Genomic DNA, 23,798 nt, shown 5'->3' with positions numbered 1-23,798 from the left:
AAGTGGAATCAAGAAACCCTAAAAGAAGCTGCCAGTTAGGTGTTGGGGTATAAGGTGAAGAGGAACACTTAGAGTCAGGGCAAGCATCATGGGCCAAGTCTGCTATAGAAAGTGAGAGCTGAACCCCAGCCGGTTACCCACCCGGGACTCGCAGGAGCTCTGAGTCCTGATCACCACCTTCAGCACACTACCTTTTCTTGAGTGAGGCTGACCTGGTTTTTGCGACCAAAAAATTACAAAAAGACAGAGATCATGAAAGTACCCTAAGTTAAACTTTTAAGTAAAGACCTAAAGTTGACATGTTTAGTTAGAATAAAACCACCTTCTTTTACACTAATTGGAAGAAACAGCTCATATCACTTAGTAAGAAATTTGAGGTCAAATTTTTAAAGAAATGCAGGTTTAATATTTTCAACTTCCTCTCTCCTCTGGACTTCAGGTTTCTCACCTATAAACTATAAGGTCAATTTATAAGAAGGTGTCTAAATTCTCTTCTATGGCTTATAATCTCAGTACAGGCAGTCTCTGTCATATTAACACATCCCTTTCAGACCAAGGAAGACTCTATTTTTGGGCAAACAGTTTTGGGCAGCGATAGAAAACATCCTCTGCTACTTGGGGTGTCACATGATGAATTCTCATCCTATTGAATTCATAATTAGAAGTAACAAATTTTCCTTTAAAAATTCTTAAAATGCTCCACACTTCCCAGGCTATCCCATTTTAGCGATATATGCATAGAATATTAGAATTTTTCATACTGTTTTCAATTGTTCTATTTTTCTTTTAAAATATACAATGATACTACAATGCCCTGACTCTCCCTTAGTTTAAAGAAACTAAGAAGCAGACAGAGTGTTATTCAATTAGTCATTAGAGAAAATATTGAGATCAGAAATGGTGCTGCCACCTTCGCCATAATATTTTCAATATTCCACTTGGGGTGGGGAGGGGTGAGAATGGTAACATTTGGAAATCCAAATACCTATCTTATATATTCTTGTCACTCAGGTTTTAACAAATTAGAAGAACATTTATCTCAGTCTAAAACTGTAAGCAGGGGCCGGCCCAGTGGTACAGTGGTTAAGTTTGCAGGCTTTGCTTCAACAGCCCAGGGTTCATCACAGGTTCAGCTCCCGGGCATGGACATGGCACTGCTTATCAAGCGATGCTGTGGCAGGTGTCCCATATATAAAACAGTAGAGGAAGATGGACATGAATGTTAGCTCAGGGCCAATCTTCCTCAGCAAAAAGAGGAGGATTCGTGGTAGATGTTAGCTCAGGACTAATGGTCCTCAAAAAAAAATTTTTTTTTTAATTAAAAAATAAAACTGTAAGCATTCAATGAATGAAATTGCTCAAGAATTATTTTTAAAATGATGTCAGGAGAAATTGTCCAAGATTTTGAAATGGGCAAAAGAAATTCCTAGGTGTCTTCACTGGAGTGCTAGACCTTGTCTAGAGGGACCTCTGGGAATTATCTGAGTCAACAGGGCTACGTACCTTTGACTGACTGTCTATTTCACAACTCTGTAAAACTGGCAGTAGTTCCAAATAATTCTTATCCATAGCAATGCAAACAAAATTTGATTTCTGCCTGGAAGAAAAGATAACCCAAAACATTTCATTTTATTGTTCTTTTTTTAATCAATTTTATTATCTATTAATAAATATATTTCAGCATTCCTGCTTTTTTTCTTCAGTTCTTAAATTATTCTTTAATTCCCTCATTGAGTTAAATAAATCTATGATACATGTTCATTTTATATCTACGTGCAGCATATTTTTTAACTTTTTGAAAATTACTCTTTAGCAATGATGATCCATTTTAAAAAATCACTCCATTATAAATAGCTAGAAAAGTGCTTGCTATCTATCATTCACAGCAACCGGTAAGGGTATAACCCACCAGGCTATGAATAACTGGTCCGTGCTATTCGGAGTCAGATCCTTGCAAATCAGACAGAGTGACACAGGTGGTAATAAGCAAATGGCAGTGACATCACTGCAATTTCACCAGTAAAGCAAGTTACATTCTTAGTCTTTTATGTACATCAGTGGGTAACAACTGACATAAAGCCTTGAATTCCAGTTGCATAGATGTATATCACACATCCACTTCTTAATGGATACAATGTAAATAAAATCCAAGTAAATGCATGTAGAAGATAGATGTGTGTATGTGAAAAACCATAGTTAAAAATACAGTCAGATCCATGCAATGAAGACAAGTCGAACACATAACCTAGACAGAGAAGCAACTCCATCTACTCAGAAAAAAATAATAATATTGGTTCTAACCCGTTACCCTTTTCCTTAAGTTTTCTGAGCTAAATAGCTATACATCTAAATTAGCAAAGCAAGGTGCACAGATGTAAGCAAAATTTTTTAAACTCTCAGAACCTTTAAACTCCCCCAAACAGGAGTTTAGGGTGCCCTACCCATCCCTTGACACAACTTCTTTGAAGGAAAACTACGCACTTTAAGCATAAAATAGGGCCAAATGATTCTACTTTACAGAAACAGTGAGTAGGAGGTTAATTGTATCATTCACTTTCCTAAATGTTATCAGAAAACCCATCAGCTGAAAATCAACCGAGGAGTTTCTTGATATAAGTAAACTTGATGCATGAAAATACATTTACATTAAGAATTTATACAGCAGAAATCACAAAGATTCTTGCAAGTAACAAGTCGCCTTCCAAGACTAAAAATAGTAATTTATTTATGTAATTTACAAAATGTGATTTAAACATGCTTTACAAGGCTCAACGATGTATTCAGGAAACCACTTAAAGATTCATGCACATATAAAACTGCCCCTGTTGAAACTACATCCTTAGGTTTGAAGAAGTCAAAGTTTCACGTTACTCTCAGATCTGTCCAGGAACCCCCTTCAATTAGCGAAGTCTCCTCCTCCTCCTCCTCTTCTTTCCCTTCAGGGCCCCATCCACCCTGCTCCTCACTCCCGAGATGTCAGTCAAATTCCACTGAAAATCCTTCTTTGGCTGCAATTACCTTTGTTTCTTTGCTCCAGAATTTCTCAGAACCTTGAAGAGGCTAATGAACACTGAGAATCACCAAGAATGGGCTGCAGTAAAACACTATCTCTTGCTTCCCAGAACTCCAAGGACCACACCTTGGAAGTTAATATCCTAGTGAAAAGCATTCACTTAGCTTAGCTGTTGAGTTTCCTCCACTGGGAGTATTCTTCAGCCAAAAACTAAATGTCTATCCAGGCCAGCCATACGCAAAGACAAAGGGAGCTTCGCCACCCAAGTGTCATCTGAGGACCTGAAGAACAGCCCAAGAATCATTCCTCTACTCACTCACTTCCCTGATGTCTTAAGTTTGCATCATTATAGTAACAACCATGGGCTAATAAAGCATCGCCTCCTTTAGGAGGCCCAGGTGAAAACAAAAATTCTCAAATGGCTGCGTTATGAAACAATATAATGGAGACTTAAGTGCCCAGATAAAAGAAAAGTGACTTTCTGGGCTGTATTTTTTGTTTCCTCCTTTAGAAAGTGAAAATCTTTCTGAAATGTATTATATATTTCTTACTTTTCCTCTGTTTGCAAAAGTAATAGATGTTCTTTGAATGATATTAGAAAATAAAGATAAACGCAGACAAGAAAAATTACCAATAACCTTAGTCCTCAGTCAGAAGCACCTGGCACTCTGAAATATTTCTTTCCAGTCCCTTTTTGGGGCACTGCAAGGACAGGAATCTCTGTTTGATCCACTGATGTATACATAGTGTTAAATAAATACTTTTTTACTTTCTGTATAATTTTTGTATACTTTTGTATATTCTGTATACTTTTTATACATACTTTTGTATACTTCTCGTTTTATAAATTCATTCATTTTATAAGTTCAGAACTATACACACTGTTTCATAATCACTTTTCATGTCACGACATACGGACGTTTCCAGGCTATTAAACCATTAAATAACCTTCTACATCTTTGCTGCTTACCCCTCTTTTTTGAGAGATAGATGACTCACTGCTTTGTGGAGAATTACAATTTTCTGTCCGACTTCTAATAACATTTATTTCCTTATATTATGAGTTACCCAAGTTTACTCATAAAATTTTGGTAAACATAGTTGGGCTTTACCCAACTGAGGATATATACACATACTATTTTGTAACTTGTTTTCACTCACAGTGCGTCCTAAACGTTTTCCTATCTCCTTAAATACACTTCTACGGTTATTTCCTAATTTTTTTAAACAAGAATCCCTAGAACCCAATTTCACAGGATCTTCATGAGTCAAGGTCATCATTAAGAATATCAATAAGTGTAACATGCTATAGCTATGAGTGCAAATGACACGAACACAAATCAGGGTGAATGACCCCAGAAGATGCCCTAAATCTGTTCTGTTCTATTGGTTTGTTTTCCTAAGTTCTCCAATATGAAGCTTTTTAATCAGTGGTCTCTCCCTCATGAAAGTAAAAGAGACATAAAACAGCTCTCAATCAGTCTAAGTGTCTGCCAAGGGAGTCATTAATTCCAACAGGCTTTTCCCAAGTAATATCCCTACCTTCCATGTAACAAGGAGGAGGAGGAGGAGGAGGAGATTCATTTTCCTGTTCCTATGACTTGGGTGATTTCAAAACCACCTCTGTTATTTCTTAATCAGTAATGAAAGGTCTATGTCAACAGTTTCAATGAACTTTTCTTTGCCACAGTCAGTAAGAAATGCCTCTCAACACCTCTGAATTAGTATAAGGATATTTGGGGAAGATTTACTTCAACACCTGCAAATCCTCTGCCATCATTCATCAGAAAACATTTCTGCACTGGTCATAGTTTCCTCAAGCTCTGTGGCTTAAGTGATTAACCATGACCCAAATTTGAGGCCCAAGCAACTCTGTGAGCTTAAAGATGCTTTTTAAAAAACATATAATGATCTGATGATCTTCCCTGCATAATGAATCAACTTCTTCATCAGATCTATTCGAAAAAACACATTTCATATTCTATAGGCATACTACTAAATGAAAGAGGCCGAAACCATCAGGCAAAGAGAGGTTACATTTACCAGAACTAACATCTAATCCTGTTCCTATGCAATGGATACTACAGTTGTCTGGTTACCCAAGTGGATGTAGGCAAGCAATCTTTTTAAATTATCTTTTATTGAAGATACAGAAAGGGCATGGAAATAATTGGCACCATAAACAACAGGCAAAATCTATATGCAATTCATCCACAGAACTTAAAACTGCATCTCCTACATGATAGGCATTCAATAAATTTTCGCAACAAGTAAATGTTCTCAAACAATAACATTTTTCATTTACCAAAAGTCCTGATGGGAACCATCAGGATTAGTATATGTGAGATCATTCAACCTGCCTCTTATTCCACTACGTTCTGGGGGAGACTGCACAAACACCTGCTAGGGGAAAAGTGGCAAGTCTTATCCTGAGCCCCTAGTTTTGTCAGCATTATAAAACTGCTTAAGGGAAAGCCCAAGTTCGAAAAAACCTGTCCAAAATAGCCACAGCTGGTCCTGCAGTTCCGTGGTGTGCTGTTTCAACTCAGTTACATCAACCTTCCAAACGCCTCCCTTTGAAAGGTCACAATCACTCATTAGAAAATAAACACAGCTCAGTCAAACACATTTGCCTGAAGCAAACTGGAAATTCGAAGAAATGGCCTTCACCTCGATAGGGGTTGAGTCCAGTCAGCTGCCAATTTATTTTTTGACTTTGAGAAAGTCTTTTCTGCCATCTCTGTGCCTCTGTGTGAGTAGCATATGTGTGTCTGTGTGCGTGTTTGTGTGTGTGTGTGTAATCTACAAAATAGGAAGTTGAGTGAGATGCTATCTCTCATCTGTGATTCTGTAATGAAATGATTTGCATTTACAATTATTCTAACTATTCCAAATTATGAGGAAGAGTCGAGTTTGATTACTGTTGATTGAAAAATTGCCATGGGAGGCAATGTGGTATAATGGTAAGAGACAAGTTTGAAATTAAGAAATGTAAATATGACACCTAGTAGAAGACATTAGGAATACGTGAGGACATTTTTGGTGGCAGTCATTGGGGGTCCCTACCGGCCCTTACTGTGTGGGTTCCAGGGAAGGTAAATATCCTGAAATATGTAGGACAGGCTTGCACATGAGGTCCTGCCTTACATAATAACTGTAACACTGAAGAATCTGGATTTCAAACCACACAGTTTCTCCTTAGCTGTGTGACCTTTAATGATCTATGGTTAAGTCATTTAATTCCAAGCCTCAAGCTCCTCAAAGGTAAAATGGGAATATTATTACCAACCTCAAAGGGTTCTTTTGGAGACTAATGTGTAATATGATGTTGTGGGCTTGGAGTAAACGACCATGTTCAAATCCTGGCTCTACACTTACAAACTGTGGGCCCTTGCGTGTTCAGCTTAACTTCTTTAGTTTTCTTATCCAGAAAACTCAAGAAAAACGTTTTGACAGGGCTTGACGAGTAGTGGCTCCATGCATGTGAGCTATTATTACTAGTGCAGGGTAATATAGGTGCTCAGTGGGTGCTCCCACTCCATCGCCACTCAAGACCACATTACAGAACCTAGATACACACGTTCAAAAGCTCAGTAACTATACCCATCTCAGATCACCCAGACAATAACAATGAGTAAAAAGGAGTAGGGCCTATTCATTGCTGATATTAATCGACATTTTAACAAACTGTCTTTCAAACAAATCTGCAAGCTAGTGTTTTGCTGCTGTGATGCTGCTGTTTTTTAAAGACATACTAATAGCAATGACTAATGAGGCACAGTATATACAGAGGTTTCCAGGTGTGTCCCACAATATAATTAATAGTCTAGAGGATTAAATGGCAAAGCCATTAAATTGTAAATGCCTGAAATAACATTTGGTTGAAATACCTTACTTTTTGAAGGAAATGCTTAAACAGATGTGATGTATTTAATCACCACCTTTTCACAATTGCTGGCAGGATGGAAGCTATGTTAATCAAGCTAAATTCTAAAACATGACGGGTCATTCACACAGTAGGTGTTCAAATTCCAGCTTTACAAAGCCCAAGTAAGCTTCCTAAGATTTTAAATGTATGTATACTTTGATGGAGAAGTTAATAACAAAGGATATATAAAGACATACCTCTCAATATCGTTTGTAAAAGCATTAAGGTCTAAATGGGGCTGGTTACATTCTGGTCACTCCATACACTGAATTGTGTAGCTATTAAAACAACTGGGATAGACTTACATGTGCTGATATGTAATCATCTGCAAGAAGTATTTTACAATGAAAAGAGCAAATCATGGAATAGTGTGCATATTGTATGCAGAATACGTTTGTATGCACATAGAACATAATGGAAGAATACACAAGAAACCTGAAATTATCTCTGGGGAAGGCAAGGGAGGACTGGAACGCAAGGAATGCTTTTCACTTTCCATATCCTTCTGTGTTGCTTAGGGAATTTTTTAAAATCTTGTGCATGTATTTTGTTTTAATTTTAAAGAAAAGCAACTATTTAACTTCTTTTTAAAAAGTAGAAGACCAGATGCTCCCTGCCTGTCAGTTTTCCCTTAATACTGAATCTAATGTATTAAATGAAAAGCATGACAAAGGCAGGTAGATTTTTAAAAACAAAGCAGAAAATTACAGTCCCCTGCTTCTCCACAAAACTGCTGACATAACCACCTTTCCTAAATGTTAGCAGATGAGGCATATACTTTCCACAGATGCCTGTGGGAAATAGGCCTACAAAACATTTGAAAAGTCTGTTTTTATTCTGGAATAAATAATTCTTTAATGGCTTTAAATTTCTCGCTGCCTTCATTGTCAAGCAGGTTGTAACGCCAAGCACACTGTCTTGCATAAGGTAAACACCACAAAAAGCACTCTTCTGGTTGTCAGCTGTTCTTTATCCACCAGCCAAATGCCTAAGGGACTGGCGGAACCTGCTCACGTCAATAAATATCAATGTACAGCTGGCTCACTAAACAGAATCACACTGTGTACTCTGCCACCCCCCACACCATGCCATCACCCTCACCACTACCACCATCCAGAAAAGCAGCCAGGCACCTGGGCGCACACAGCACTAGCAAATGCCCTCAACTGGCCCATTCCTCCACAAAACTCAGGCCAGCCCGGCTGATACTGGACAACAGTGGTCATCTATCCCAAGAAGAAAGAGACGCGGCCAGAGCTGCCCCATGGCTCCTAGACTCCAGTTTAAAGGCAATCAATCACCCCTGGACCCTCTTACACCACATTCCTGGTCATCACATGGTTTTGGGAGGAAAAAACCAACTCCCTACCAGCACCTAGGCCTGCCTACCATGCTGGATCCATTCAGTACAAGCCGTGTGATCTTAAACAAATTGCTTAGCCTCTCTGCCCCTCACTTTCTTCATCTGCAAAATGATACTGGTAATGCCACCCAACTATAGCTCACAAAGCTAGGTGAAGATAAGGCACGTAAAGCTTTTGGTACATAGGTAGCCCTTCATGTGTGTCAGCTAATATCACTGCCATCATCCGTAGGCATGACACTGCAGCAGCCTCCTGTTTGGTCTCCCTAATTGCACTCTAGCTTCTACTCAGTAGTAAAAGTGACCTTAAAAGCAAAGAGGGGTGAGATCATCCTGGTTACCTGCATCCTCCTCTACCCATTAAAAGTGACAACGGCCCCCCGCTTCCATTAGAATGAAGTCCAGAAGCCTCCATGTAAACCTCTCCAGGTCGCACTTTACCCACCATTAACTAGAAGAACTTTAGCTCCACCCATACCTCTCCCCACAAAGTAAGATAAAGGCCTCTGCCAGATGCTCCCAATACTCCTTTGTTAAACTTTTCACACTTACAATAGGAAGAAAACTAATAAGAACCATTCTGCACTAGAGTGTGAGCTCCATTCATCACTACACTGCTAGTACCTGCACAGTGACAACTCAAATAACTGTCGACCAACAAGAAACATTGGGACCCATCTTTTCATAGATGGGTCCATACAACCCATAATTGTGTTATAGCTGGAAGACACGACAACACGGCTTCACTGTTGTATCACGTTAAACTTTTCCATATGGAGCTGAATGGAACCAGTGAGACTGTAAGAAAAACCAAAAGGTAACTGGGTATTGATTAATTCCACATCCTTGAGTTGACCAGTTCAGACCAGATGATTCATCCGTGGATCATCTAACACTGGGTCACTGAAAAGCATGACTCTTGGTTACAAGCTTCACTCTGGAAATATCTTGTTTAACCTATTTGAATGCGAGCCCCAAGTTCGTTCTGCACTTTACTTTTCCTCTCGGGATGAGAAAGCTACTGCTAAAACACTCAGAGTGAAAGTACGCTGATACTACCCTGCAGGGAATTCAATTTCTAAGAGAAGCCCACTCATTTTGCATTGGACACGTTGAAGAGAAGGAAGACTTCAAGCAACTTAAGAGTTAGGGAAATAAAATTCAAGGGTTCCATGATTTCCCACCACCTTTCCTTTGCTAATGAATGCTAGTTGGGTGGACTGGAATAACAACTTGAGAAATATGTGACTGGAATAAAAATCCCTTTTATCCTTTGGAGGGTGAAGTTCACAGCCTATCACTTCAACCCCCCTTTTTTCCTTATTTTAGCCATTAATTTTAATTGCGGTAAAATACACATAAAATTTACCATCTTAATCACTTTTAAGTATATAGGTCAGTGGCATTAAGAAAATCCACACTGTTGTGCAATCATCACCACCATCCATCTCCAGCACGTTTTCATCATCCCAAACAGAAACTCTGTACCCATTAAACAATAACCCCACGTTCCCCCTCCCCACAGTCCTTGGAAACCACCATTCTACTTCTGTCTCTATAATTTTGACTACTCTACGTACCTCAAAAAAGTGGAATGATACAGTATTTGTCCTTTTGTGACTAGCTTATTTTACTTAGCATAATGTCTCTAAATTCACTCATGTTGTAGCATGTGTCAGAATGTCCTTCCTTTTTAAGACTGAGAAATATTTCATTGTGTGTATACATCACATTTTGTTTATCCATTCATGCATCAATGGACATTTGGGCTATCTCTGGGCTATTGAGAAAAATGGTACTATGAACATGAGGCTGCAAATCTCTCTTCAAGATCCTGATTTCAATTCTTTTGGGTATATATTCAGAACTGGGATTTCCAGATCATATGGTAGTTCTATTTTTCATTTTTTGAGGAACCACCATTCTGTTTTCCATAGCGGCTACACTATTTTATATTTCCACTATACACAGGGATTCCAATTTCTCCACATCCCCGTCAACACTCAGCATTTTCTAGGGTTTTCTGATAGCAGCCATCCTATTGGCAATTCTTTATTTTTTTAACTTTAAAACTGGTTAACTGAATTAAACTTTTGCCTCACCTAAGCAATCGGCTAAGAATGTTAACAAACCTGATTCTCATGAGTATGCTGAATATTTATCTTCTGAAAGGTAATTTTAATAAAGCAGCCAAGATTTATTTTAAAAGCTTTGGACACAAAATCATCCTGTATTCAAATCTGAAACTGTCACTTTTGAGGTAGGTAAAGTACCTTTTCTAAACCTCAGTTTCCTCATTTGTGAAATGGAGCTGTGAATACCCAGTTCTTAAAGAAGTGGGGAGAATTAAATTGCAAAATTGTATAAAGTGCTTAGCACGTACCTAGTATCTAATAAGCACTAAAAGACTGACAGATGATGATCAGGAAGAAGGTTTCATTATTACTAGAATGCAACTGAAAGGTAAGTCACAAAAAGATCTCATACTTAGCATTTTACATATACATAATCTTTCCTCATTTGTTCAGATAATATTATTCTATACAAGTTATACATACTTTCCTCAAACCTAAGAGCCAGTCATTGTAGCCAAGATAGCATTTTCTTACATATAAATATATCAACATACATATTCTTCTCCAGAGTAGGCAGGATGTCAAAAACTAAGCAGTGGTAGCATAGCACAAAATTGCACCTTTTTTCACAGTTTGAAAAATGGTAACATGACTGTCACATACTTTAAATTATACTTAATCTAGTTATACCAAAAAGGTAGAGCACACTATGAGACAAGATTGTTTTTCTCTGTCCTCTAGGTTACTTAATGAGAGTTTATGCCAAATGGCTATCTTTGAAATGCATGGCTTTGGCTAAATGCATGGACTAAACAACCTGATCAGCTGAAGACTGTCTAGGTATCTTTTACTTTGCATCTTTATCTGGCTTCTCATTTAAATTCACAGACCTGAAGGAAAGACTCAGAAATCATTTAACTCAAATTCCCACCAAGTAACTGCTGTTAGTTACTTCTGTTTCTGTGGACTTACAATAAATTACAGCAAAATAGAAAATACTTGGGAACCTGAAGCAGTTGTAAAAGAAGATATATGCACACTTCACATCTAAGCAAATCAAATAAATGGAAATAAATTTTAAAAATAAAAGTTAAATCAAAAGGGTGATAATTCATCATCAAAACCCTTCAAGACCCCTTACACGTGTGTGTGCACCAGGCATTTTTCTAAGCACTTTACATTTATCAACACTTTTAATCTCTACATAGGAATTCTGATTCAGGTTCCATTAATATTATAATGCATTTTAAATTACTCATTAAAGTTTGACACGTTACTTTATTTATATACTCCACTGAGAAATACTTATGTAAAATAACACTCCAAACCTTAATTATGTTACCAGCTTCAGGTTTCTGGACTGTCTTCATCTGTCCATCTTGGCTGATATAAGCTCGTACTAACCTCTTTCTCCCACCCACCCAAAAGAAGTGGTTCAAAACAGCGGGATGCCCTGATAATGTCATTTGTTTAGGTTTATTAGTTCAGGTTTATCCAGGAAACTGTTTCAATCATTGTTACATTAAAATACTTTAAAATTACTTTCTAATTTCAGTAATTAAGGCATGTGGGTATGTAATTTTTAAATCTTTCTTTGGTAGTTTGAGATTTAGCAAGGGATCCCAGCTCATTTTTCAAAGAACTTGTTGGAGACGAAGACATTTCCTCTACCCACTCTAGGTCCTTCTGGCTGGGCTATGAATTAAACTCACGCGAGACAGAATAAGCGGAGAAAATCAAACAAAGCTTTATAACACATACACACGGGAGAGACTCAGGAAAACTGAGCAACTCGCCAAAATGGCAGAGGTTCTCATCTCAAACACCACCCTCAGCTAAAGGCAAAGAAGGTGGGGGTGGAGGGAGTCAGTTATGGGAGATTACCAGAAAAGCACAGCAAACAAGAGTGGGGTTATTAAGGGGACTTAAGTCCTTGCCTTCTGCATTGATAAGAGTTTCTAGAGATAAGGTCATCCCCGCTTCTTCTTGGTACAGAGAAGGAGACACCTTTACAGATGGAGATTTCCCTTACAAATGTAAATGTCTCTTACAAAGGGTAAGTAAATTCCACTTTTCAGAGTTTCTCTCATGTCTGCAGTTTTTAAAAGTAACCAGCCCCAAATAATCCTCATGCCAAAGAGACACATTTTGGGGTGCCCAATTCCAACCCCCCCACAAACTCTTTAACCAATCCTAGGAAAGTACATGTTGATATGATGAGTAGCTCTCATCACTGGGTCTCAGTGATCGCTGGAGCCAGGTAGAAGGAACTGGCCTGAAACGCTACTGATGACAAAACATGCCCTATAAAATAAATTGCTGAAATGAGCTTCACCACTCCAAAAGACAGAAAGACTGTACATTTTCCCCAAAAGTGTATGTTTTGACTACTTGGTATTTCTCTCTACCTCCACCTCCCTCTGAGTTTTCACTGTAATTTGACCACCAAGAAGAAGCCAACAAGTGAGAATGTCAATGCTAATAAATAGGGTATCCTGTCAGTCACTGTCTTTACTTTTTCCCTTTTCATTGGTTTTTGAAATCTGAATCCCACCCCCAGAGACAGCCACAGTAAATCCTTGGGTGTCCCTATGGCCTCTGCCTAGCACTCACAGCTTTGGAACTAGATCTGCTGTTCAGATGCATAGCTATGTAACAGCTAGGGTGTCTCTGAACCTCAGGACTCCAACCTCTGAGAAGGAACCATGGTCACACAGCTTTGGCAGCAGAGCCTGTACTGGAAGTACTGGAAGCCAGGTCTCTCGAATCCCACTCCACTGTTCTCGCCTCTGCAGAGCTTTCAACTGCTGCCCTGGGTCCTGAGGCACGGCTCAAGTGACCCAGAGATGTGGCTTGTGAATCCTGACAATTTATCCAGAGAACTAAATTAGATATAAGTGCTCTCTCACCGGAAACCTGTTTCCCTGCTCCATTTGCATATTTTCAATTGTCTTAATGTCTTTCACAGTAGTTTTCTTTTGCCCAGGATCACAAACATCTCTTTAGTCTCCCTTAAACTGAAATAGTTCTTCAGCTTTTGTCTTTCATGCCACTGATATTTTTGAAGAATATATGCCAGTTATTTTAGAGAATATCCTTCATTTTGGACTTCTCTGGTGTTTCTTCAGGATTATGTTCACATGCTACATACTTGGCTGAGGTACCACATAAGAGCAAAACATCCAGAAGCAGGTGACACCCACTGTCCCTTACTGGTGATGTTAATTTCATGCCTTGTTTAAGGTGTTGTCCAGTTTCCATACTGAATCAATTTGTGGGGAGAACAATGACACGCTTTGAGTTCAGAAACTGACTCATGCATTTGATTGGTTAATGAATACTTACTGAACACCTGTTACTTGACAGGCATTCTGATGGCACTGAAGACACTGCAGTAGGAAAACATGCATGCTCCTGCCCTTGAACAGTCTACACTCTAGGTAGGAAAAGCAGACAATGAGCAAGTAAATAAACAAAGCATAGTGTATGCTCTGGTGACAAATGCTTCCAAGGAAATAAAGGAGAGACAGGCACAGGCAGGGCTAAGGAAGAGCAACTGTATCCGCAACTGCTGGTGTGGCTGGCCCTCAGTCCACTATCCAAAACAGTGCGGAAGAGATCTTCCTAAAGCAGAAATTGTATTTTGTCACTTCCTGCTTAATATCAAAACAATAAGTCAAAACTCTGCAGGAGGCTGGCCCCAAGGCCGAGTGGTTAAGTTCATGCACTCCACTTCGGCAACCCAGGGTTTGCCGGTTCGGATCCTGGGCACCAACATACACACTGCTCATCAGGCCATGCTGTGGCAGCATCCCACATAGAAGAACTAGATGGCCTACAACTTGGATAAACAACTATATACTAGGGCTTTGGGGAGAAAAAAAAAAAAAGAGGAAGACTGGTAACAGATGTTAGCTCAGGGCTAATCTTCCTCACCAAAAAAAAAATTCTCTGCAGACATCCAGGATCTTCATGGAGTGCCCCAGCCTCATTCATCTCTTGTCATCCTCTCTTCTGATTTATACTCTGGCAAGAACACCTATGCTTCCCTGCTATGGGCCCCCATTCATGAGTCCCTCCCTCCACATGGAGGAACTCCTCTCCGTTGTCCATTCACAGCACCTCCCATGGACGGTCCTTCAATGCTGAGGACTGAAGGGAGGGAGGGAAGCCAGTCCACAGCCTATCATTCTAACACAAATAAAAATAGGGCTCTAAATTATCTGAAAATTAAATGACAACTATTTATAATCATCTGTTTTAATAATTTTAAACAAAATTTTGTATTCTATATAAAGGTACTTTGTTACATTTTTAAATTACCACAGGCAGAGCACTTAATGAAACTTGTTTGATTTTCCCCTCTTCTCTGGGTTAATTAAGGAAATTAATTTGCAGAGATAATTCCATATGATTCACACACAGACTAAGAAAAACTAGCAGGCACTTCTTGAGCTAAAACAGCTTGTAAATAAACATCATGAATATGTGAACACCCACAAGCAAGTAGTGCAGAATTCCACCTACATAAATGGACTGAGTCACACTTCAATTCAACAAGTCGTCTCGTCTCTAAGTCTTTATAAGATGCCATGTCCAGTGTCATAGAAGTTTTAAAAAAAGGATACAATAGGAATCCCACTTTCAAAGAGGTTAGGTAATGTGGTGAGATGTTAAAATACATGGTGTCATTAAAACCGTAACAAAAAAAAAATCTTACGACTATTTTTTAGACAATTAGACATAATTACATAAACAATTACAGTTTTAAGTATGGGTATTTAACAAAATTAAAATTGCATCTTGCTTCATTGTCCATTTTCATTGTATGTATGTATGTTTGCTGGGGGAACGGAGGAACCATTTTTTAATTTTTCTTTTTAATATTTAAAAAATTTTTTTTTTGCTGAGGATGAGTTGCCCCGAGCTAACATCTGTTGCCAATCCTCCTCTTTTTCCTTAAGGAAGATTCGCCCTGAGCTAACATCTGTGCCAATCTTCCTCTATCTTGTATGTGGCTCACCCCACAGGATGGCTAACAAGTGGTGTAGGTCCACACCTGGGACCCAAACCAAGGGCTGCTGAAGCGGAGCAAACCGAACTTAACCACTATACCTTGGGGCCGGCCCTTGTTTGCTTTTTTTTAAATTTGTTTCTTTGAGCAGAAAGTTTGCTTTGTGGACAGAGACTGTGTTCACTATGTACTATATTTGCAATTTAGAAATGCCTGGCATGGGCCTTGCCTCCTCACTGTCAACAGGCCCTGAGTGCCCAGGTGCCTGGCTATTCTTCCACAAACTCCCTCCTCCCCCAGAGGCCTCTCACTGACAAGATATCAATCTGTGGCTATGACTGATGGAAACCACTTACCTGGGTAATCATCTCTGACTGCCTGTAAAAAGATGACTCTTGAATTTCCACCTCCAGTCTCTCCCCACACAAATTTACAAATGAGGAAAGACAGAACAGCAAGAGAAGGCGGGAAGGAAGCTGCAGGCCCAGGCTCGTCCCATAACCGAGCTCCTGAGGGAGCCCAGGGGAGAGTCCCCCGAGCCGGCCTGCTTCCTTCTACCTGTTCCCGTGAGAGGAGAAAGCAAACACCTGCACACCGACCCCTCCTCCCACCTGTTCTATCTGGAAGGTTTAGTCCTTTTGGTATGCCCACAGAGTAACAAATATTTGCTTACATTTCACAACATTTTCCTAATGAGTTGCTTTTAAAGGCCTAAAATTTTAGGATTCTGCTACTTAATACTGTGCAGATATAAAATTTTGTCACGTGGGAACAGTAGAGCAAAAAAAGATGAAGAAATGCCTTCCCTTTCAATTTCCAGATCCTTCACTTTAAAGGTATTTAGGTAGATGTCCTCAAGACCTCACAGGATTTTTCTAAGCAAGTAAAAATGCACAAATTTATAAATCTAAATCCACTTTTCAATTTCAACAACAGGTCCAAAACGTGGATTGATTTGTCACAGGTCAGCAGATGAACTTATCATCTACATAAGAGTCTCAGCACATATCAATTTCTCCCATGATTATGCAAACAGAAAGATACAGTTAAATCCCACCTGAAATACAGAAGTCAAATATCAACATGAAACCATGACGAATATAAAAAATGGCTGCTAGAGAAAATTCTTTAACTCTTCATAGACTCATGTGAGAGAACAATCACCCCCACCCCACCCGGCATGCGGAGGACCACCTTACTGAAAACGAGATCCTGGATTCCTCCAAGAGGTGTGAACTCCATTTGTAACGTCTACAGAAAGCTCAGCCCTCGGAGTAAAAGTTTTAGGAGCCAGGGCTCATCTCCCTCTGCCACGGATAGGGAAATGATTAGTTACTGCCTGGCCCAGACAGGGGAAATGAACTCGCCGGCTTGTGTGAAAACAACAAAATGCTGTTTTTCCAGAACAGTTGATTAAAAACACGCTGTCCTAAGTGCAGTGAAGTGAAACGTTCCTTCCTGGTTCCAGCCCTCACAGGGGGAAACAACAGCTCTGCGGGCTCGGCCTCCGATGAACAAAGCCTGGGGTCGCCCCAGCGTGCAGACACGGCTTCCACACTCACTGTCACTCTGACAGGCTGAGGGAACAGAGGCCTCAGAGACTCAGGAGGACACAGGGTTGTCAAGATATGTTGACCATATCGCTGCATATATTTCACGGAGCAGGTTACTAAGATGGTAAAGGTCTTAGAAAGAAAGAAGGCCAAGAAAGCTGGGTAACTTATACCAACACTATGCTGTTTTGTAGCTACACATCCTCTCATGTTCCTGGGAACCCAGAAGCATGTTATACCTCTCTAATCAAGAGAGAAGATTCTAAATAAGATGGCCTATATAAATGGCGACCATATTTTCCGTCTAAAAGTTGGGATATAAACTGACAAGTATAAACACACATCTGAAATCTATCAGGTAGAATATCTGAAACCAAGGCACACAAAATCCAGAGTATGTCATCACCCTACCTACCTTGAAAGACTCCCAGGCCCCTCCTCTGCAGATCTGGTTCCGCAAATCTGGGTGGTGCCTGAGAATCTATATTTTAACAAGCACCCTGAGGAGATTCTTATGCTTTGACAAGTTTGGAGAACATTGGATTGGACCAATTATATTCTACAACACTTAGTTCTCTTTAAGATAGTTCTACCTTTAAATCCCATTTACTAATAGCTTCAACAATGTTAGCTTATAAATGGTAACAATAATGAATATTTGTCTTCTCCTAACCCCTCAAATAATAATTCAGTTTGGTAATACTCATTTTAAAGAACAAGATTAAGAAACTTGTACAAGGTTACACAGCTAATACGTAACAGAGGGAGTATTCAAGTAGAAGTGACTCCAACAGCTGTACTTGTGACAATTATATATAATGCCTCCTCTTTCACAAGCAGAGATCCTGTTCACTTTTTACAAGTGATGGTACTTGATTTGTTCCCAGAAGTCAAAAACATTTAGGAAACATTTCTGAATTATTTGTCCTTTCAAATTACTGGCTATGTACAAACCGAGAGATTCAAAAAATTTATCTCTAACGGAAGGTTTTTAACCAGTGCTGCCCTCAAATTTCTCCTTTAAGGAAAATTTGATCCTCACCTCCATACCCTTCCCCTGAAAGTAAAAAAGATGCAATCCAAAAGTCACTGCCCCCCCCCAAGAAAAACAATTAGTGTAGAGAAGTAACAGTATACTATAACTTAGCCCCCAAATCTGAACAATCTATCAGATGGAGGCCTAGATGTTTTTATTAATTTGTAAAGAGCAAAAAAGATGTGATATTCAAATATTTTCGTAGCTGTTCTCTTCTATCACATCTAATAGTGAATTTAAAAAGAAGAAAGAAAGAAAGAGGTCAGCCCCGTGGCCAAGTGCTGAAATCGCTCCAGTCTGGAGGCCCAGGTTGGCAGGTTCGGTTCCTGGGTGCAGACCTTCTCCACTCATCAGCCATGCTGTGGAGGTATCCCACACACAAAACAGAGGATGATTGGCACGGATGTTAGCTTAGGGCTAATCTTCCTCAAGGAAAAATAAAAAGAAAAAAGAAAACCAAACTTTTCTACTCATCCTGACTAAATGAAAATATAAAGGCTTGACATGTCAAATGAACAGTACCCCTAATTACCCCACCTCTTTCTAGCCTCAAGTTAATTAAAAGAGAATCAAGTTTAAAAAGGATCCAATAACCAGAACCAAAATCAAACTCATGATTCGCTCCCTGAGTATTTGGTGAGGGCTTTCCACAGGCCAGGCACTGTCCCAAGGGCTATGGATACAACAGAGAATAAGACAGACAAAAAAACCCTGCCCTCAAGGTGGTCACAGCCTCCTAAGAGGACACATACTCTAAAGAAACAAGAAAATACGCAGTTGGTCAGATGGTGACAGGTGCTGTGGAGTAAAACAGAGTAGGGAGCAGCAGGACTGATGGAACTGTGGTGGTCGTGGAATGTCTCCCCAGTAAGGGGCCATCTGAGCAGAGGCCTAGGGGAGATGGGGAGCAAGCCACACAATATTAGGAGGAGCACATCCCCCAAAGAGAAAGGAGACTGTCCAGAAGACACTCCCCCAGCCCCACCCAAACCACAATACCCCCAAATTTTCTCTCTGCCCAGACGGCCCCACCCTTCTCCCAGCTGCTCGAGACTGGCACTGAGCTGGGATCCTTCCTCTCCCTCACCACCGCCCCATCCCGTCAATCAGGCGGTTGTGTAGACTGCACCTCCTAAATATGCATCTCCGCTCCCCACTAGAGCAACAATCCTGGGTGACCGCAGCACTGGCCTCCCTATGTCCTTTATGCTCCTTCTGCCCCCTCAAGTCTCTTCTCCACGAGGAAGCCAGACGGATTGTTTAAACACACCTGTGTAATCATATCATGGCCTTTCTCTAAGGAGTTCAGGGCTTCCCACTGCTTTTGGAATAAAATCTGGATCCACGCTGTCCAGCAGGGCAGGCACAGTTCGGCCCTCACCTACCTCTCTGGATCATTCGCGCTCCTCTGTCCCCAGAGCTCACTAGCCTCTAAGCTCCCTTGGCCTTCCTTCAGCTTCTCTAACGGACCCAGCTCCTTTCTGCCAGGGGCTTTGCCCATGTCTTCCTTCTGCCTGGAGAGCTGCCTTCCTCACCTCCCTTGGCATACTCTCCCTCTCACCCTTCAGACCTAAGACAAACCCATTGCCCCTGGGGGCCTTTCCTGATCTCCCCATCACATGCACTCCTCCATTACACACAGTACTTCTCCCAGCACTATCACAACTATAACTAAATCATTATTGCCATAATTTTATGTCTGCCCCGCCCCAATAAACTAATCTCCATGACAGCAAGGCCCGTATTTGAACTCACTTTTGCATCTCCAGTGCCTTTAAAAATAGCAGAGTTCAATAATATGTGGGGAGAGAGTAAGCCCCCCCAACACTTCCATGTTCCCTCTCAAGAAGAATATATAGTTGCATTTGTCCACTGCACTGTCTGCGCCTCACGAATTTCTTTTCTAATAACAAAAGTTAAGAACTACGAAAAAGCCATGTTGAATTAATGAAGTCCCAAATTGAGAAACTGCACGGTGAGCCATTCAGACTATGTTTGTGTTCAGTTTCATTTTGTTATAGATTCGTCTTCTACAAGGGAGGCCCAGTAAGCAGAGCTGCCCACTCCTGGGACATCGCCGGTCAGTCACTGACACACAGCTAGGAGCAAACTGAAGTGATGTGAGGAAACAGAAATCCGCGGGGGAAAGAGTTCCAGCTGGTCTATACTTGGAAGTTTTTTTTTTTTTTTAACTAAAGCTAGTGGGAGTCACTCACTCTGCGACAGGAAATAAAAGGACAGTGCTGCAAGACTCTCACATCCCACACAGTTTACATGTCAACAGTAGCCACCATTAGCTGCAGCCTTATCAGGTGCCAGATACTCTGCTAAATACCTTGTTTAACTGAACTGAGTCTGCAGCCACACCATGATCCAAGTGACCTGATCCCCATCCGATCAAGGAGGTGAGGTCACTTGCTTAGGCTCACAGAACTAATAAGCATTGCGACCCAGGAATCAGAAGCAGCTCTGCCGGGCTCCAAAACCTCTGCAAAGCATGTCAGTTAGGAAACAGTGTTCTAGTACCAAATGTACCAGTACTCAAAGTGCTGGTACCAAGTACAAATCACTCAGCTGCTCTAGTCCAAGCTCCCCAGTTTACAGGACCAAAGAGAGGAAGTGACTGGCACAAGATCACATAGCCCACTGGCAGCTAGGTCCAGCCAACATCTCCATCCCTGTCAGACTGTCCTTCTGACAGCACCTCCCCTCACAGAAGGTCCCTAAAACCCTCAGAATAAATGCCCCAAGTCAAGCTTTCCTAAGGAACACTGCAATGTTATAAAAATCCTAAAGGATCCTTAAGAGTTGAGCAAAAGCAAAACAGAAGGACTTTATCACTCTCGTTTCTCGCAGCTGCCAGTGGTCTGAATTCACACAAGCAGCCCCTTGTCTCTGCACTCCCATGTAGCTCTTCTAAGCCACAGAAGCCCAGGAACACCAAAGCCCTGGGCCCCGGCCAGCCAGAGCCAAGCTAAACAGGCTAAAAAGTGGGTGGCTCTGACACTCTCTCATCAAACACTTCTCACTCTAGAGCAGCAATAAACACAATTTTGCACACACAATCACACTTCTACACAAAAGCAAGTAGAATAAGGCCTGAGTCGTGGGATTCACACCTGCACCCTGAACAGCACCCTGATTTTTATGGTCCCTGTGGCAAATCCTATTAACTGCATCCAGGTCAATTTACTGTGGAATTCAACCACTTCTCCCCCTTCCCAGATTAGCCAGCTAACAGCCAATAGCCTGGTATAATAACACCACTTACCAGGCCACCACTGGGCCTGCCTGCCAGGCCAGACCATGCTGGCAATTCTGTGTGCTTGGTGCTTGGAAACTTTTGGAGGAGCAGCCCTAAATGGCCTCATGTCATCCTCAGGAGCTTCAACCCGAATCCACTGACACCCTGGAGTGGCAACTCCCAAGTGAACTTCTGTTCTGACAAGGGCGCCAGACCAGTGGCTTCCCTGCTTATGATAAGACCTAGTTCAGACTGAGACAGGATAAGGCCAGCTTAATCTCCTAAAACTGATGCCATCAGGGATGCTCGCATAGAGAGTGGACTCGCCCCACCCCTATCAGCCCAGCCACCAGCTGCCTCAGGCTTTAGGTAACTCATGGGTCCCCGAGAGTGCTATGTGGCAGCAATGTTCTGTTTAAAACTATAATCACTCATTCCGTGAGCCTTTTTTTTTAAGTAAAAATCAAATGAGAATGCATATAAAAGCCCCTCAAAAATTCAAAGAGCTAAATAATCTAAGCATATCAAAGATTCACCATTTTAGTATGCTGACCACACTGGAGGACTGAGATGTAGGGGCTATAACTTTAAGGGGTCCCCATTGTCCCAGAGGTAGGCAGGGTGATGTAGGGGAACTGAATCCTGGAGCTGCAACCTGGGGCAAGTTACTCAAACGTCTACTGCTCACTTTCCTCGTCAATAAATTGGGGTTACCAACATTACCAACTTGGTATCACAGTGAAACACCAAATGAGAAAAAGGAAGTCATCCCTCTAGTACAGTGAATGGCACATAATAAGCCATAAATCAAAGCTCTCTTCCTTCTTCAATGCTTTTAAAGAACTCCCTTTCTTTAGCATCGAGCATTCCTTTTCTTTTCCTTTCTATTAAATTCTCAAATTCTTCTTTCAAAATCAACCACCCACATATACTAGTATTCCAGCAATTCAGTGTAATTTTCCTAAGGACACATGTGGAAAACTATGTCAAGATGTGTCCAATGATGGTCACTCCAGTACTGTTTGTGACAGTCAAAAAAAGTAACACCTCAAGTTCACCGTCCTTGCCTGCAGTGGCAGCATCCGCAAACCTGACAACCCCAGACGTGACAAAGGCATCTACAACCCTGGCTCACCACCACCTTCCCCCTGCCCCCACTGCAGTGGCAGTGATCATGACTCAGGCAATCTGGGATACAGTGGAGGTGCTAGCCATCCTGGTACTTCCAGTGGCGGTGAGGAGGGCACCAATAACACCTCTGGTAGAGGTGGTGAAGAGTGGAAAGCGTCCATTCTCAAATATAACCAGAGGTTGCACAGGTAAAGAGAAACCAAAAACTTATGCTGTAGCACCACCTATTGAAAAACAAAAGAAAGGCCTCTAATTACCAATCTGTCGAATTGTTAGAATCAAAGTAAACAAAGCTTTAGCTAAACAAAAAAGGTGTTCAGGGGCCAGACCGGTGGCGCAGCAGTTAAGTGTACATGTTCCGCTTCAGCGGCCTGTGGTTTGCCCGTTCAGATTCCAGGTGCGGACATGGCACTGCTTGGCAAGCCATGCTGTGGTAGGTGTCCCACATATAAAGTAGAAGAAGATGGGCACAGATGTTAGCTCAGGGCCAGTCTTCCTCAGCAAAAAGAGGAGGATCAGCAGCAGTTAGCTCAGGGCTAATCTTCCTCAAAGAAAAAAAAAAAACAAAGGTGTTCACTACTTCAAATGCACCAGCAGAGGAACAACTCAACACGTACCATGAAAAACCATGGTAACACAGTATCACAAAAAGAAAATGACAATTCTCCAGAAACCAAATTTAAAGTCACAGAAGATTGTGATCTAACTGATAGAGAATTTAAAACAGTTCTCAGGAAGAAACTCAACAAGCTATGAGAAAACTCAGAAAAGTAGTTCAATTAGCTCAGGAATAAAATTAATGCACAAAAGGAATACTTTACTTAAGAGACTGAAATTCTAAAAAAAGAACCAAACAAATTCTGGAGCTGAAGAACTCAATAAATGAGATGAAGAATGTTTTGGAAAGCACCGCAAATAGAGCAGACCACATGGAAGAGAGAATCAGCAAGCTGGAAAATAAAAATCTAGAAATGCTTCAGGCAGAATAAGAGAGAGAACTAAGATTTTTTAACAATGAAGAAATTCTGCGAGAACTGTTCGACTCCATTAGAAAAGGGAACATAAGGATAAGAGGTATCCCAGAAAGAGAAGAGAAGGAGAAGGCAGCAGAGAAATTACTTCAATAAAAAATAGCTGAGAACTTCCCAAACCTCTGTAAGTAACTGGATATACAGGTCCACAAAGCTAACAGAACACCTAGTTATCTCAACGCAGAAGGACCTTCTCCAAGAAACGTTGTATTAAAACTGCCAAAAGTCAATGACAAAGAAAGAATTTTAAAAAGGCAGCCACGAGGAGAAAAAAAACCCAGTAACCTACAAAGGAACCTCCATTATGATATAAGCAGATTTCTCAGCAGAAAGTCTACAGGTCAGGAGAGAGTACAATGACATACTCAAATACTAAAAGATAAAAACTGTCAGCCAAGAATACTCTAGCA

At 40.8% G+C, this 23,798-nt stretch overlaps 1 protein-coding gene across 15 annotated transcripts in view; it reads right to left on the bottom strand.

The window, feature by feature from the left end:
• The window catches only part of SGMS1 (sphingomyelin synthase 1), a 279,503-nt gene that overhangs the window by 133,994 nt on the left and 121,711 nt on the right, over nucleotides 1–23,798 (bottom strand). For 3 of the 15 annotated variants that reach the window (XM_014864351.3, XM_070487761.1, XM_070487793.1), the window contains exon 4: nucleotides 1,504–1,597. The exons of 7 other annotated variants lie outside the window; for them this stretch is intronic. The gene's annotated coding sequence lies outside the window, so the exon portion shown is untranslated. Of the gene's footprint in view, nucleotides 1–1,503; nucleotides 1,598–15,749; nucleotides 15,950–16,592; nucleotides 16,744–23,798 lie in introns of those variants that run through there. 5 more of the 15 variants (XM_070487810.1, XM_070487806.1, XM_070487785.1 and 2 more) reach the window with 5 other exon arrangements.

This window comes from Equus asinus, chromosome 2 (assembly GCF_041296235.1).
Source record: "Equus asinus isolate D_3611 breed Donkey chromosome 2, EquAss-T2T_v2, whole genome shotgun sequence".
Taxonomy (NCBI): Eukaryota; Metazoa; Chordata; class Mammalia; order Perissodactyla; family Equidae; genus Equus; species Equus asinus.
Note: the sequence above shows the minus strand (reverse complement) of the source record. Positions and strands in the feature narration are given on the sequence as shown.